The sequence below is a fragment of the Podarcis gaigeae genome (assembly GCF_964106915.1).
Source record: "Podarcis gaigeae genome assembly, chromosome: 2".
Classification (NCBI taxonomy): domain Eukaryota; kingdom Metazoa; phylum Chordata; class Lepidosauria; order Squamata; family Lacertidae; genus Podarcis; species Podarcis gaigeae.
The window spans coordinates 1,396,897-1,411,910 of NC_139679.1; the positions used below are offsets into that span (position 1 = coordinate 1,396,897).

General features: G+C 44.4%; 1 long non-coding RNA gene across 2 annotated transcripts; it reads right to left on the reverse strand.

Annotated features, from left to right (window-relative positions):
* Positions 1-2,684: 2,684 nt before the first annotated feature.
* Positions 2,685-7,627, reverse strand: LOC310840101. 2 transcript variants are annotated; one of them, XR_014561793.1, is made up of 5 exons: positions 7,529-7,627; positions 6,264-6,381; positions 6,055-6,163; positions 5,762-5,908; positions 2,685-4,909 (listed from the first exon to the last, which is right to left on the reverse strand). It is a non-coding gene; the product is annotated as an uncharacterized lncRNA (long non-coding RNA). The 2 variants fall into 2 exon arrangements; XR_014561794.1 differs by lacking the exon at positions 2,685-4,909 and having other exon boundaries at positions 5,725-5,908.
* Between the last annotated feature and the right edge of the window lie 7,387 nt (positions 7,628-15,014).

Genomic DNA, 15,014 nt, shown 5'->3' on the forward strand with positions numbered 1-15,014 from the left:
AAAGAAGGGTCCTCCTAGACACCTCAAAACACCACATGCCACAGCCTCACCCATGCAAATTTCACCTTAGTTGTCTGTCTCCCTTGATAATTTCCAAATGCAATTTCTTTTCTCATTAATTGTTGGAAACTCTTTTTTAAAAGTGGGAGAACTTATCAGCAGAGCCCTAACAGATAAACATTGGCGCTTTGTTTTTCATCGTTCAGAAGATGTGCAAGACCAGCATTTTCAGGAGAGCACATGAGGTTACCTAAGGTAAGGCTGATAGATTTTATCATGCCTGCTCTAGTGCTCTGTTTTGAGATGATAATATGACTTTTATTGTTGTTTTTATGGTTTTATGGATGTGTGGTTTTAATGTTACAAGCTTCCTTGAGCGTATGGAGAAGCGGGATAGAAATTAATTTTGAAAAGGAAAGAAAAATCTCTCGGGTCTCTTGTCTCCTCTCCATAACTTATGAGACAGACACAGATAGGTAGCCGTGTTGGTCTGCCATAGTCAAAACAAAAAAATTTCCTTCCAGTAGCACCTTAAAGACCAACTAAGTCAGTTCTTGGTATGAGCTTTCGTGTGCATGCACACTTCTTCAGATACACTTCTTCAGATACTTCTTCAGATGAGACAGAGAGAGAGAGAGAGAGAGAGAGAGAGAGAGAATAAGAATAATGGTCTACCAAGGAGGGCTGTTGTAAGTACCATTGGAATACTTATTGGAAGGCTTGCCAGCAGTTCATAATTTTTATGAACAGTTAATAATTTAGGATCTTTGCTGTCAAGGGCAGTGAAGCAGTTTCCCAGTAGGACCATCAGCTGCTGCTTTTGGGTCACTGAAGAAGGATGCAAATTCTTGCCCTCACTGAAAAAGATGAGGAGACCTTGGTGGAGGCAAGGCATGCCTCAGGACTATGCAGGTAAATGGTTGCTAGTTGCCTGCCCACCTTTGTTGATGTCATCATCCCATGCCGACACCTGGGGCTGCTAGCCAATCAGCAAGCACACACTTCCACCATGCTGACTGAAGGACCCTCCGTTGCCTTCACCTATGCCTCCCAATAGCTTTAGTGAGACAGAAAAGCCCCTCTGCCCTAGACTGCTCTGTGCAGGTCAGTACTTCCCACTAGTGATCCATTTTGCCAGCTGCCACTGGGATGCCATGATAATTGCTCCCAAACCTGGAATAAGGAGGCACGAGACCTGTCTTGTTGCGTTAACAAGGGCCACGACCACAACTATCTGAATGTCTAGGGAAAGATCTAAAACTGTTTTCTGTGAATGAGCAGTGTCTGAAGAGTTCTGGGTTTGTTGGTGCTGCTGCTGTTAAAGCACAGCAGATTATATATAGAGAGAGAAAGAGAGAATGAAAGGTTCATTTTTTTAAAAAAATTATCCTACATTGCTCTGTTTTAATAGCAAAACAACCCCAAACTCTTCAGACATCCAATGAAGCTGAATTTTGGAAGATTTGGAACAGATAAAAGAAAGTACTTCTTCACGCATCACATAAACTATGGAACTCCCTGCCACAGGAAGCAGTGATGGCCAGCAGCCTAGAGGGCTTTAAAAGAAGATGAGGCAAATTCATGGAGGACAAGACTATTAGCCAGGATGAGCCTGCTCTGCCTCCACAGTCGGAGGCAGCCATGCTCCTGAAGACCAGGAGGGGAGAAGGGGCTCTTGTGTTCGGGTGCCGCTTGCTGGTTTCTCACAGGCCCCTGGTTGGTCCCTGTGGGAACAGGATCCTGGGCTAGATGGGTCATTGGCCTGATCCAGCAGGGCACTTCTTCTGTTCTTGACTCCGCAGGGAGGTTCCTACACAGATCCACATAGTAGTGGGCGGGCCAGAGGGAAAGATTGGGGTGCAATGTATGGGACTTTTACCTTCCACAGAAGACTGTATTCCATTCCCACAAAAGGTTCTATAGACACACACATCCTTCTCTTTCTCCTCCATCCAAGCAGAAAGACTCATTGTCAAGAAGCCAGGCAAAAGCACTCAAGGTGGCTGGAGGGGGAGGGGTGTGGCCTGAGAAGAGCCTAGAGGGCTGCATCTGGCCCCGAGGTCAGACGTTCCCCACCACACTGCTATCAACAAACAGAATTCAGTGTGAACCAAACACTGTATACAATTTTAGCATTAAGATGGACACATGCTTCAGCCGGGGTGTGATAAAGGCTAGGCTTGGCACAAGCATCTGCTGTGCTTTGGAGCAGACATGAAGCCTTTCTAGCCGATCATTCAGTTCGATGCCTCTATGCCCTCAGGTGAGATGGAGATGTCATACATACATCCTTCTGACACTGGCAAACCCTCCAGGGGACAGAGGCACTTCCTAACAGTTATTGCCAAGCAGCGCTCAGTGATCTCCCCTGCGTACACACATACAGCATACCCTGTTTTCCGCACACAGCATTTTGTGGGACATTGACTCTTGGGTGAGACCTTTAGCTGTGCAGTTCATGCTTGTGCCTTCAGCATGGCTTCCTTGGTTGGCTGATCAGGTCCCTTTGGGGAATTCAGTGGAAGTTTTGTTTTTTGTTTTTTTAAAGACAGCACCTTGATGCAGTCTCTTAGGCCTGCCAACCTGGCAGCTGACGGAGGGGAAAGGTCCCTTTCTTGCAGCTCTAGCAAGAAGGACTTGTTCTTCTTTGGGGTACAGCCCTGCAGCAGAGGGAGGAGGTAGAATCCTTGCTAGTGGGTGTTGTTGAATGGACATTTCATGCAGGCGGTGTGGTTTTAGGATGCTACTCTGTTGGGGGCAATCCCACCACCACCACCTTGCAGATAAACAACAAGAGCACGTAAGAAAGAGATGGAGAACCTCTGGCCCTCCAAGACCCTCTATCTGGTCCTTGACACTTCCCACAGGCTATCCCTCTCCCCAGCCATATATTTTACTAGCCCTTGTATGTTTTTGCCTGGCTAAAATTTCTCCATGACTTTTGTTTCTGTCCCTGCCCCAATGACATTTGGACCTCAGAAAGTTGCCTAGAAGACAAATTGGCCCTCAGGTCAGAAAAATGTCCCTGGCCAAAGGGAAAGGGCTTGTAGTGCAGGTTGCTACCTGCTCTTTGGACACTAGTGAGGCAGGGGGAATGAGGTCAGCAGGTGCCCCCTGATCAAGTAAAACAATAGGAATACTTAACTAACTGGCCAATCATGTTGGTTCTAACAAAAGCCCTGCCCCCACCACAAAGTCCTGCCCCCCCCAACAAAAATCCTGGCTACGCCCATGGAATTAGTTCTGATTACTGAGATTTCTACTTCACCTTTCAGGCTTTGTGAAGTTTTGCAGTATCTTCCCAAGACTGGGTGGGAGATACTAAGAGGACAAATCAGTTCCCTGCAAAAGCAAGCAATTAGCTACCAGGACAGTTGTGGATGTGACACAAGGAGTGACTCAAAATCTATCTGTGTGGGGCTGGCAGTCTCATCAGCTTAGTGACAATCTCCCCAAAGAATGATTTTCTGTCCAATTTAGTCTCATCATCCAACTGTGACCTGTGTCCTCCCAACCTGGGAACAAACTGATTTGTGAGCAGAATTCCTAAGTCAAGAGCGGGGGGAAACCTTTTCTAGAGGGCGGAGGAACAAAAAAAGAAGCCAAGATGGAATTTAAATCAGGCACATTCACTGTTGGAAACTCTGGATGGAGTTTCTATATTACCATTTCATGTTCCCCTTCTCTGAAAGCGTGTGGGCAGAACTTAGGGTCATTGATATAGGGTGGATTCCCAAAGAGTAGCAAAGGGAGTCTTACAGCATCTTAAAGATGAACAGATTGCCCAAGGCACAAATATTGCTGGACTAGAATCCATTTCAAAAAACAGTCTTGCAGGATAGAGCACATTTCCTTTGTCCAGTCCAGGAGGTGCTCCTTATTTATTTAGTTAGATTTGCATCCCACTTTTCTTCTGTCATGGAACTCAAAGACAGGTAGGTGAGAATTCCCAGGCAGTCTCCCATCCAAACATTGACCAGGCCTGAGCCAGCTTAGCTTCAGCCAGGGGACAGGACCATGCACCCTGGTGCTGTGGTTAACAACATGGGAAATCACACCAACAGACAGTGTGCATTGTAAGGCCCCTATAAAAACATCCTCATCCATCCTATCTTTGCCTCTCCCTGGAAATATCAGTCCTGAAAAGGACTTTGCTTCCAACTGAAGCCCCAGGAGCAGTCTAACCGCCCTCCTCCAAAGCAAGCCTCTTAATTCCCTGGACTAAACTTTTGAGTCCTTGAGCAACTTCATCTCAAATCCCTTCTTGCTGACTGAGTCCCTGAAATGCAGAAGAGGCAGGCGGGAGATGGGGAATGAGAGAGCACCAAAGCCAGCAATTAAAAGCTATTTATAGCAGTTGAGAGACAGGAGCTAATGAGAGAGAGGGGGGAGTATGCTAATAGAATAGCGATTCAATCAACACCCAAAATGTATTAGCAGCATGTTTCTTTAGCTGCCTGCCAAAAGTACGCCCACATCACAGGGAAACAGAAAATGTTAGGAAAGCGAGTGACTGATAACTTCACAAACTCGTGAACTGCTCTTGGGTTTGTGGGATCCCAGAGTTGTTCACCACATCTGTGATGTGTGGATCCAGATTTTAATGTGCATCCAATCCATAGGGCAGTTGTGGCCTCCAGAGGTTTCTGAAATGCAACTCTCACCAGCCCCAGCAAGCATGGCCAATGGCCAAGGATGACAGGGGTGTGTGCGCTGCCTGAGTGTGTGTGTGTCTGAGGATGCCAGGGTGGATTGTAGTATAAAAACACAGAAATATGTAACATAATAAAAAACAAAACAATGTTTTTGCCTGGAGCCTAAATATATGTAATGAAGTCTCTGAGAGCATTCCACAATCCACGTCACTCGCTATAGGGTTGCAAACTGTAATCTGGGGCCCATTCTGCTCCTGCCAGCAGGGTGAAAAGAGAGCAGAAGTTGGAAGCTGCCTTCTGCCCATCTGCCCATCTAGCTCAGCTTTGTCTACTATGACTGGCAGAAACTCTCCAAGGCTTCAGGCCCACAGAAGCCATTCAAAGCACTGGCTGCCTGATCTTCTTAACTAGAGATACCACAGGCTAAACCAGGGCATTCTGCATGTAGAGCTGCCAATGCTGGAGGAAAGTAAAAGTACCACACTTCATTTAAAAAGTGCAAACCATATCAGGGTGAGCATGTCTAAGGCCACAATGAAAGCATTTAAAAAGAAAGAAAAGCAGAAAAACAAACAAAAAAGTAGCAGGAAATTAATCATCTTCAGCAACCAACCATTGCTACAAATGCCCATAGGGAGAGAGAGAGAGAGAGAGAGAGAGAGAGAGAGAGAGAGAGAGAGAGAGAACTTTTAACAAGTGCAATGACTTGTATCAGGAAGTGTCATGGTAGGAGTTGAGAGCCTGGGGTTTTGTTGGAAAGGAGTCCAAAAGACTTGGTGGCATCACAATGAAAAGGCTTTCCTGTTCACCCTCACAGATCTTACCATGGTGATAGAAGAAATGCTCAATATACTTATCTCAGTAGGTTTCAGGGAGATGATGAGGTCTATCTTTTTCCCTACTAAGCAGCCTGGGAGAAGAAACCTAAACCTAACCCTGGCAAACATTACATTGAACAGGTCCCAATACTGAATTGATAGATTTGTCCATCCCTAGCCCTTGGTGAGCAGGAAAACAGTGCATAAATGCTATGATCAAACAAATAACTGAACTGAGTTTGATTAAATAATGCAGAATGGAAAATCAGGAATAATTTTATACTGTACTGAGAAACAAGTGAGCCCTTGCAGCACAATTGTTGCAGGGTGGACTGTTGCTGTTCAGGTTTTGGAGGCATGAAGACCCCGTCTCCAGTAGCCATCTGGCAAAGCTCAGAAGATGGGCACATCCAAAGCACGGCCTCCCGTTGTGATCTAAGTGAAAGGAGAGGTGATTAAGGGAGAAAGGGGTCCTTCAGATACCCCTGGGTCCAGCCTGTTAAGGACTGATTGAAACACCCCCTGTGACTTGATGGTCAACTACACAGAAACAGGGGGAAGCAATGAGGAAAGGATTGCACCTCAATGAATTGCCTGCTTGTTATCGTTTCTCCTTTGGGTGTCCTCTTTGCCCTCTTTGTAATTGCTTCTCAGGCATCTTGCCTGCCCAGTCAAACAGATCACTGAAACCTACATATTTAATCAACATATCAAATTCAACCTCCTTCTTCTTCCCAACTTCTATCCTCTTCCCTCCCCCTGCCACCCCCACCTCAAAGTCAAAGCATACATTTTTATCTCTGCTTGATCAATCTTCATTATCAAATCTCCAAATCTGGAAGCCACAGCAGGGGAGATATGGCATTTTGTGACAATTGTTGGATTAATCCGTCCTTGGTCAGGATCAGCTACAATCAAAGGAACAAGGTAACACAAGCAGCAGACAGAAAAGATTTTTATCCTGATTACCGGATTACTGTCTACAGGGGTCAGGAGGGACCCTGTATAGCAGACATGTAGGGTAGAAAAACTCTTTGTGAGGTTACTGTTGCTCACACCCCAATCTCTGAGTGGTGAGAGACTCTGGGATGCCTAGGCTTAATCAGGGTTTGGTTTCCTTGGGATAGAGACTGTTATGTCTTTTAGGATATATAGTTTTCTTTACACATCTATACAACCTAAGCATAGGATGAAGGGGTTCCCAGCATTAACACTCCAGCAGATCCTGATACACCATTAGGTCTCCAGGGAAGCCCCGAGCCACAGCTTTGGGTCCAGACTCCAGCACAAAGGAGGACATGCTTTTGTGTCTACAATTTCTGGCATCAGCCAAAACTCTCCCTTGCCCTATTGCTCTTCATCCTAGGATGGAATAGCCTCCAGGCATGTGGGGGAAGTGGTTAAATGCCTACCGTCTTCCTGGAGAGCACAATCACTTAGTTGCCACTATGTCCACAAAGCTCACTCTTTGAGATGCCAATGAGATTACTTAATTGGCCACCTTACAAAAAGACTAATGGGTTCAGCAGTTTCTTCTACTAGATTCAAAACCTCACTGGGTACAGAATCACAGGCCTGCAAGGGACCCAAAGATATCATCCAGACCAACCCCACAAACCTATAACAGTATGAAGTCCACCCTTCCCAAAGAGAAGGACATAAGGTTGCTTGCTGTCTAATTTTTGAGGTCACAGATCTGAGAACTAACAGTGCTTCCAGATGACCTGTCTATTGAGCATCCTGATTTCTTTGCAGGAAGATTAGATATCATTGGTTCCTTAATGAGCATTCATTTGTTTGCAGGGAGGTTGGCTCAGAAGGAAGTTTCATCATTAAGCTTGCTGGGGCTTACCTCCAAGTAAGTATGCTAGGAAGGATTGCAACCTCAGGCTACTTTTTCTAACCTCCCCACCCCCTCTCTTTCCCCATGTATAACTTTTATATTCTTTCTTAAGCCCAACTTTCTTGCCACACTCCATTCTCTGTAAATTAAGTTATTCCCAACGAGTCTCGGCCCTCTTTAAGACTCGACCTCTTTCCTTTCTTTCCACCTACCATATCCTGGCTCTCAACCCTCTGGCTGCTGCCTTCCTTCGGAAATCCAGTTCTAGGCTCCTGGTCCCTACTGAGCTTAGTCTCTTTGTGATGTCTTTGCTGCTCAGGCAATGCACTCCTTCTTTGCCTCATTGTGACATCAGCACTGCCCAGCCACTTCATTACAACCACAAAGAAATCCTTTAACCACAAAGAAATCCTACTCGCAAGGAAACCACTGTTTCGGGGATCCGAAGCCACGTGGGATGAGCGGCGCGGTGTTTTGAATCGACCGCTATTTTTACGGAGTGAAGCCGCACAGCCGTTGCCGGAGAGCGCTGACTTTTTCCTGTGGACAATTGGACTCTAAACAAGTACCCGTGAGTAGAACAGAAAATTGGACTAAGAAACATTTTAATTTGGCACTCAAGCAGGAAGGTTCTAAACGGGAAGTCTGCCTTCCGCTTTTGTAAATAGTCTGAAGCAAAAATTGTGCAAGCTAAAGTCTGGAAAGTTGTATATAAAGGTTTAAAATTCCTCCAGTTTTAACCATCTAAACCCCTCTTGGAAGCAGGAGTAAAGAGGGGGAATTTTGATTGTTCAAGCCTGCAGGAGAGAGAGTAAAGAAAGATAAATTTCCACCGTCTCAAACCTGGGAACGGGGTGTCAGAGACAGAGATTTTTGGGGAAGTTCATTGAATGTGAGTGGAACGTCTTTTGACAGATAGTTAAAGAAGAGAAACAAATTGATTCCAATGTTGCCTTTTGCATTTAAAAGAAACAAAAAATCTGAAAAATGAAAGTAATTTTCTTTTGTTGGACCTGCTTTCAAAAGATAGATACAAATAGAAATTGTCTGCTTTAGAGGGAGCTTGTTAAATTGTTGCTGGAGTCGATCTGGGGACTTTACAGCTGTGGAGATTAGGATCGTGGGACCAGACTCTGACCTTGAATAAAAATGTGTTTGGAAGAAGTTTTGGTGCTTGCTTTTTGCAAGACAAGCGCTTTGTTGGAACAGATGCATGAGAAGATGGATTTGATGACTTGCAGTCAAAAATTTTGGACAAACAGCGAATATTTATACAGAAACCATTCAGGAGCCAACCCAGGAACCTGTTTTGACAGAGCAAGTGCAAACGCAGAAGATAATGGAGGAGGTTGCTGTTGAACCTCAAGTAACACAAATGGAGAGGCCCAAGGCCCTGCAGGAGCATAAGCCGTTGTCGTTGAAGACTGAATTTGGAGTGGGCCAGGGGGGGTCTGGAGTTGTGGGGGCCCTTAAGTTTGGAGGGACTTTGAAACATGCTTTTAAATATTTTCTGGATTACACTGTTGACAGTGGGGAATGGGACTGTGGGGAATGGGCTGATCTGCTGAGGAAAGACGGAGATATTTTTGAGTTGGAACATCCCCGAGACCTACTCCTCAATGAGAAAGGAAAGAAATTAAGAAAGAGATCAACAAAAGACAAGGAAAAGTGCAGGTACAAACAAGAAGAGGATCTGTAGAGGGGACATGGAGGGGACTTAAGAGCCTCGGACATAAGATTACCAGGTTGATGGACTAGATGGAATGGACAGTAAGGACTGACATAACCCGAGACCAGGAAGAAGAGACGTTGGAGGAAGATTGGAAGAATTTAAAAAAAAAATATTTTGGGAATTAGTGTAAAATTAATGAATATTAGGAAAAATGTTGGAATGAAAATACTTGGCTTTAGTAGAAATGATATAAGGAATTATGTACAAACAAATATTAAGTTTTAAGCTTTAAGGTATTTTATGGTAAGATAAGGTTAAAATAAACTAAGGTAAATTGAATGACAGAATATAGTGAAAGATGGAAAGGATTTGCTGAGCTAATTAATAGGTTAGACTGTTAAGACAAACTACCCAATAAAAATTGAGAAAGATGGAAAGAATTTGCTGAAACAAATAATTAAACTAGAATACAAAAAGGGAGGTGTGAGGAGGTTGATGAAACAAGTAAATGAAAGATAAAGATATGGAATATTGGAGGTGTGTTTTTATTGTTATTGTTGTATTGGTTTTTATGGTTTTTTTCTCTTTTTTATGTATTGTTATGTATGTTTTGTTAAATTTTTTGTTGTTCTCTTTTTTTTTCTTTTTTCTGTAATTTTTGAAACTTCTAATAAATATCATTTTTTAAAAAAAGAAATCCTTTAACACAGGCCCATCTGCACTGTACATTGAAAGCAGCAGTATACCACTGTGGAGTATAGTTTGTTAAAGATGCCAAGAGTTGCTAGAAGACCCCTAGGCTCCTAAAGGGCTGCAATTCCCAGATTTCCCTGAGAAGAAAAACCACAATATTGATCGTTGGGGATTTATTTATATGGGATACAACTCATCTCCTCCCATGCATGCTGTTGTGTGCCCCTGAAAAGATGTTCATGTGTGGGAGGGGTCCCCAAAGAAGCATAAAATCGACCCTCCTCATTTTCAGCCTTGACCAATTTAGTTCACTGAAAAAGGATCCAACAGGCCCACTCCTCTTCATAAGCTCCTGTGTGATCTTACTTGGAGCATGAGTAGCTGTTGCATAGAGAGTCTGGGGAGGCGTGGAGCTGCCGGATCATTCAATAAATGCAGGTCACATCAAAGCAACTGTGCACACCTCAGAAAGGCTGGCCTGACAGTTTGAGAACCCTGGATTTAGGAAGAAGCAGGTTGTGGAATAACTTTCACCAGCTCAAAAATAAAAGACTAATGAAAGGCAACTAGAATCATTTGATGTGCTCCTACCAGCCCACTGCATTAACACCAGGGGGCTGATTGCTAGTGCATTCTGAGAATGGGATGCTGAGCCATTTTAACCTTGCCCTGGAGCCCATAATGATAGGTGTGATGAGTTGAAGAATAAGAAAAGGATGCCAACAACAGGGAAAGGACCCTGAGACCAGAGAGCAGGAGGGAGCCAGAGGCTGCCTATAGCTGGCTGGGACAGGCAAGAGGATTGAGTTGAAAACCATATGAAGCATAGTCCATTGATGAAATGGGCTGAGTTGTGTAGCTGTGCATTTGATTGAAGGTGGAATCAATGGAATCTCATTGGGGAAAAAATGCACGGCTTTCAGACAAGAATCAGAACCACCTTCTTTGTGTAGCAGCAGGTAGTTCAGGGGAGAAGAGGCAATCCCAGGCTCCTTTGCAACAGAAAGCACTGGATGCAAAAGAAGGTTGTAGAAAAGAATAATCTTGCTTTCAAATTCTTAAGCTGCACACATTATTGTCCAAGCTGTGTTCAGCCTAGGCATGAGGAGCTCATTGCAGTTGTTGTTGTTGTTGTTGTTGTTGTTGTTGTTGTTGTTGTTGTTGTGTTTTTACTGATTCTGAGCCTTTTGGAAAACAATGACTGTTCCTTGCCCAGAATTCCTTCCAAATCTCCACAGTACTTCAGGGAAAAGATAGTTGTCCCTATACTTGGCTGTTATTGAGAGGGATCTGGACTGGGACATTTGTATCTTACTCCCCCCCAACATTACAGCATTCCCAGGATGGCTTACAATTAGAGTCAAAAGGAGATGAGGACCTTTGAACATGCTCAAATAGTCTTTTCCAGTGCTTTTCCGTGCCACATTTTCTTTACATGCACACAGACAGTTGCAGAAACAAATCTATGTATTGTTGGCATACATTTGTCTTGGGAGACAAGGAGGAGAGCACCTTTGGGTTAGGTTACCAGACATCCCCATTTCCCGGCGACAGCTACATTAGGTCACACCAGGCCCTGTTAATGGTCTGGAAGCATCTGATACTGCAGCATTGTTGAAGCTAAGAACCCGTGGACCAGATCTGACCCACAGAAGTCAACAAGGAAGAAAGAACAAGTTGGAAATTTAGCAATAATTTTTCATGAAGAACAAGAAGAAGAGGAGGAGGAGGAGTTTGGATTTGGTATCCCGCTTCATCACTACCCTAAGGAGTCTCAAAGTGGCTAACATTCTCCTTTCCCTTCCTCCCCCACAACAAACACTCTGTGTGGTGAGTGGGGCTGAGAGACATCTGAGAAGCGTGACTAGTCCAAGGTCACCCAGCAGCTGCATGTGGAGGAGCAGAGACGAGAACCTGGTTCACCAGATTACGAGTCTACTGCTCTTAACCACTACATCACACTGGCCAAACCAATTACCCTTTCCCACAGTTTTCTTCTTTCTCTCTTCTTTCTGTTCACTTATTGGGAGGCTAGATGATGGTGGATATTTTATGAGCATTCACTCTCCCCCCCAAGAGCTGAGATGACATTGCATCCAACCAAGTGGCACCCAACTTTCCTTATTGCAAAAATGCTGATCTTTTGAGGAAACAGGTTTGTTCTGCAAGACCTCCCAATCAACTATAATGGCATCATATGAATTTGTTGATATGTGATTGACTGCCACCTGAAAGGAGTAACAGTCTGGAAGCACCCTTAATTGATCAATATGGGATGGCCAAAGTTACTGTGGACACCTGCATGAGAGCCAGGAATTTGGAAGTGATAGGTCCCACCAGAGTTCAGCTCCCTCTGAGATCATAGAATCATAGAGTTGGAAGAAACCACAAGGGCCATCGAGTCCAACCCCCTGCCAAGCAGGAAACACCATCAGAGCACTCCTGACATATGGTTGTCAAGCCTCTGCTTAAAGACCTCCAAAGAAGGAGACTCCACCACACTCCTTGGCAGCAAATTCCACTGTCGAACAGCTCTTACTGTCAGGAAGTTCTTCCTAATGTTTAGGTGGAATCTTCTTTCTTGTAGTTTGGATCCATTGCTCCGTGTCCGCTTCTCTGGAGCAGCAGAAAACAACCTTTCTCCCTCCTCTATGTGACATCCTTTTATATATTTGAACATGGCTATCATATCACCCCTTAACCTCCTCTTCTCCAGGCTAAACATGCCCAGCTCCCTTAGCCGTTCCTCATAAGGCATCGTTTCCAGGCCTTTGACCATTTTGGTTGCCCTCCTCTGGACACGTTCCAGTTTGTCAGTGTCCTTCTTGAACTGTGGTGCCCAGAACTGGACACAGTACTCCAGGCAAGGTCTAACCAGAGCAGAAGACAGTGGCACTATTACTTCCCTTGATCTAGATGCTACACTCCTATTGATGCAGCCCAGAATTGCATTGGCTTTTTTAGCTGCTGCGTCACACTGTTGGCTCATGTCAAGTTTGTGGTCAACCAAGACTCCTAGATCCTTTTCACATGTACTGCTCACAAGCCAGGTGTCACCCATCTTGTATTTGTGCCTCTCATTTTTTTTTTGCCCAAGTGCAATACTTTACATTTCTCCCTGTTAAAATTCATCTTGTTTGTTTTGGCCCAGTTCTCTAATCTGTCAAGGTCGTTTTGAAGTGTGATCCTGTCCTCTGGGGTGTTAGCCACCCCTCCCAGTTTGGTGTCATCTGCAAATTTGATCAGGATGCCCTTGAGTCCATCATCCAAGTCGTTGATAAAGATGTTGAATAAGACCGGGCCCAAGACAGAACCCTGTGGCACCCCACTAGTCACTCCTCCAGGATGAAGAGGAACCATTGATGAGCACCCTTTGGGTTCGGTCAGTCAGCCAGTTACAAATCCACTGAGTGGTAGCATAGTCAAGACCGCATTTTACCAGCTTCTTTACAAGAATATCATGGGGCACCTTGTCAAATGCCTTGCTGAAATCAAGGTAGGCTACATCCACTGCGTAGCCTACACTTATCTTACACTTATATACTAATGGCAAATTCATTTTCTGATCCTTTGTCCTTATGTAGCTAAAACAGTACCATCCCCACACAAGAGGGAGGTTTCAGCAGGCTTGGGGGAACCCCAATGTTTGCTAAAGTACTGACAACTTTTTTTGGGGGGGGACCTAAGATGGAGAGCCCCAAGCAGCCTAATAAGGGCTAATCATGCTCAGGGGCCACAGGAATGGAGTGGCATGGAATACCCTGGAAAAAGTTTTGCCTGGCTGGAAGCCTGAACAAGAGCACCCCTCTCTACAACATCACGTTGCTGGTCCACTTCTTATTGCCGGTAGAATCCTGAAGGAGCCTGAGCTTCGCCAATACCACTTCAGGATTTCAATTTATTATCAATTCCACTCTCAGCAGGTTGAGTGTCTGTCACCTTCCCCCCACCCCTGTAGAAAAGGCTCCAGAATGAAATCAATAAAATTTAATCATTCTAAAGTGGCATTGACATGGATCTCTTTTAAAGTCAATATGTTTAGTGTCAATTTCTTTTCCAGGAATGCTTCTCCAAGCCTTCACCCCACCCACAACAACCAGATAAGAATACACATAGCAGCCTTCCCAACTCCCCAATAAATTGATTACTGAAAAGAAAATTCTCACTCCACAGATCTCCATTCTCCCCAAATGCCATGTTCCCAGTGCCCTTCTCTTGGGTCTATCTAGGGATGTTAAGAAAGCAGAGATTTCCATTCCAACCTGTATTCATCACAATCAGCGATGTTCCTGTCCCACTGTCGTTCAGTTTCTGCAAATTACTACATGATTCATCTCATCGTCTGCTGTTTAACATCATTCACATCAGTTACTTAACTATTTATGTAACTTACATAACATCCAAACAATGTTAAAAAGAAGTCATTAATTATGTTTCCAGACTGAAAAACAAGACTGATGTGAATGAATACTAATCATATTCCATTTTTTATTAATAGTTTTTATTGACTTTTCCAGAAAGGAAGACAAATACAGTCAATACAAACTAAATGATAATAAATGGAGACCTGTTCCAAGCATACAAGTAAGAGGGGGAAGGGAGGGTTCAGCCAAGTCTGCAGATCATAAAACAAATAGATCTGTATAAAGAGTCCATATATCAGAGAATGTCCCATCTACTGAGCACATTACCTTATCTTATTTCTGTTCCTGATCACATATGAAAACATAAACTGCAGCAATTTCCACTTCCTTTCCCATTTTTTTGTTGGCATTCTGCATCATCCCCCAGCCTGTTCCATGTGTTGTCGTTAGAGTCCAGTCTCTCAGTTGCCTCAGTGAGTCCTGACTTCTTAAAAGGGGGCAAGGAAAAATTCCAGGCTGAGGGCCACATTCCCTTCTGGACAAAACTCCACAGGCTGTATGCCTGTGGCAGATGAATCAGAGGCAAAAGTATGTCTCCTCTTAGCCACCTGAACAGACTACAGTTCTCAGGATACTTTGGGAGGAGCCATGACTGTTTAAAGTGGTATGATATTGCTTTAAATGTCCAGTGCAGATGGAGCTTAACAGTCATTTCCCAACTGCCAATCTCTCCTGGTCCCCCCTCTGCCTCTGCGCAACATGCCATTTCTCCACTATCAGCTGTCCTCCTCCTTGGATAAGAACCGCTCTCAAGGCTGATGGAGTGGATGGCTGGAGTCAAACTGGGAAAGTAAATATGGGGACAAGCAATGCTTTTTTCTGATCATGCCTGTCATTTCGTGTTGGTACCCACAGCTGTTTTCTCAAGGTATGAGTACCGGCACTAAAAAGGTCAGTGAGAAAGGCTTC